Source organism: Sardina pilchardus, unplaced genomic scaffold (genome assembly GCF_963854185.1).
Source record: "Sardina pilchardus unplaced genomic scaffold, fSarPil1.1 HAP1_SCAFFOLD_73, whole genome shotgun sequence".
Lineage (NCBI taxonomy): Eukaryota > Metazoa > Chordata > Actinopteri > Clupeiformes > Clupeidae > Sardina > Sardina pilchardus.
The window spans coordinates 31,981-34,373 of record NW_026910903.1 but is presented as its reverse complement, the minus strand read 5'-3'; the positions used below and the strand labels follow the sequence as shown (position 1 = coordinate 34,373).

Genomic DNA, 2,393 nt, shown 5'->3' with positions numbered 1-2,393 from the left:
CCTCTGAGCGACGGCCTTTCCGTGGCATGTTTTAAAATGTTACTATAACACCTGTAGTACGCAACTGGATGACTGGACTACTATAGGGTATCTAAGTGTAATATATAACCTTTACAACTTGTATTATTACTTACGGGTTATACACAGTATTATTTTACTCCACTTACAGGTGATACAAACTTCTGAGTGGATGGAAACAGTGCAGATAAATTTTAAAGCACAATATTCAAACAATATTCTTTATTTTAGTATTTTGTTAGTTATTGCACTGGATGTCAGAGAAAGAAAACTGATAATTAACTGAAAAATAAACAAATGCCTACTGCAGTTTAACACTTAATTTCAGAATTTGATACCAATACTATTATGCTCAAAACTGATGCTTAAATTTCAGCAATGTATCGCTGGTAATTGTGAATAGGCAGCACTGGAGTGGAGGTCACACTTGATGATGGGGGCAGCGGTCAAGGTTATGCAGACTCTGGTTGGAATATCAAAATCTTCACACAGCACAGCAGGTCTTGCAGGACAGCTCAGGTCTAAAAGTAGAGCTAACAGCACAGATAATTTTCACAGTATAGATTGTTCAAATGTTTGAAAGGTATAATTTACAGATATACTGTATACACTTCTCTGTATGAATGGTTCCCAGGTGTAGTTCTCAGTATAGATCAGAGTATAGATTTGATTCAGAGTATATTCAGAGTATAGGCTTGATTCAGAGTATAGGCTTGATTCAGAGTATAGGCTTTATTCAGAGTATAGTTCAAGTATGTGCAGCAGGTATGTACATTCAGGTATGTGCAGCAGGTATTTTCAGCAGGTATGCAATCAGACAGTGTTAAGAATTCTTGTCAGCAATATGTATGCAGGTATGTAGGAAAGTGGGTTCTGTTGTCAGAGATGATGTCAGTGATGTCAGCAATGTTGTCAGTAATGTATCTTTCGTGCACAGACAAGACAAACAGTATGTGATCAAAGTATGTGCCAGATATGTGCAGCAGGTATGTAATCAGACAGTGTTAAGAATTCTTGTCACAAATATGTATGCAGGTATGTAGGTAAGTGGGTTCTGTTGTCAGCAATGATGTCAAGAAATGTTGTTAGTGTGTATGCGTGTAGGGTGGACAGACGTAGACGTGTACAGGTGCGTACAGACAAACAGACACAGGTGGCAGACAGACACCCCTCTGGTGGTGAAGGCTGGTCTGGAACGAGCCTAAAAGAAAACAAGCAAATAGCATACTTACAAAAACAAGCAATGCATACAATTACGCATTACCACTTGAATGTTGTAGTTTCCCTATCAAGCTGTACTAGTAATTCAAGACGCTACAACGTTGTAGCGTTATTGTAGCGTTATTGTGATATAGGTTGGTGAGTTAAGTGAAATAACACATTTTGTAGGTGGCCATCAATGACATTAGCTGCTATCTTTGATGGGTTAGAACATTCCAAGACTGATGTGATGGTTGATCAGTTAATTTTTTAGTAAAATGAAAACCTTGCCATGAGTTGTTGGTGCTGATACATGTGACATTTAATCATAAATTGAGTTTGCAGGATTGATCATGGTGATATTAAGCAAAACAGTTTGATTAAAGTTTAATAGCATAAAGTCAACTCATTTAACTAGATTGCTAGTTCTGTCAACCTCCATAGATTAGGACATGCCTATGCAGTGGGGGGAAACTTAAGCCCATCAAAAGGTCAAATTAACATGAGAAAAATCTGTCTAAAAAAGAAAAATGAGATTCATACCAGAGATGTCACCACCTTAAGGGACTGAGGGTAGATGTTGTAACCGCTGTCTTGAGGCAAGCCTGGAGTTTGTCTGTTTTCTGTAAATGAGACAAAAGGAAAAAACAAACATCATAAAGCACAAATCTCATTAAAATGTCATAATTCGGAATGAGTAATTCTTATAATAAAATGTTCAACCATCAACTCTTTATAAATACACCATTTTTGTACCACTGGTGTTTAATCTAATATCTCTCCCTGGCAAAGATAGTGTGCATGGTGTATGTGTGTAAGCAAGCCGCATAGCTGGTCTAGCAGTAAAAATCATTGAAATGACATACCTGAGAAGTCTGTAGCACCGCAAGGGAAGACAGGATGGGAGAAAGTCTTTGGAGAAAGTCTTTGGAAGAAAGTCTTCGGGAGATGGATGGGAGGGTAGAGACGGAGAGAGACGGAGAGAGTCTTTAAAAAGACTATTGCTTTCTGTTGTGAATAAAGACCAGATTTTAGAAATTTTGACCTCTGCTATAACATTACATTACAATGCAAGGCAATTATTTAACAAAATGCAGGACAACTTGTAACATGTATGATCAAATACTACCAATAGGTTACATGGCATGACTTGTATTCATGCCACGCAAAGATAC

The 2,393-nt window shown here is 37.6% G+C and overlaps 1 long non-coding RNA gene across 1 annotated transcript; it reads right to left on the bottom strand.

Moving 5' to 3' along the window:
- Positions 1-382: 382 nt before the first annotated feature.
- Positions 383-2,159, bottom strand: LOC134074667 (uncharacterized). Its single transcript, XR_009937874.1, has 3 exons — positions 2,085-2,159; positions 1,762-1,841; positions 383-1,219 (listed from the first exon to the last, which is right to left on the bottom strand). It is a non-coding gene; the product is annotated as an uncharacterized LOC134074667 (long non-coding RNA).
- Between the last annotated feature and the right edge of the window lie 234 nt (positions 2,160-2,393).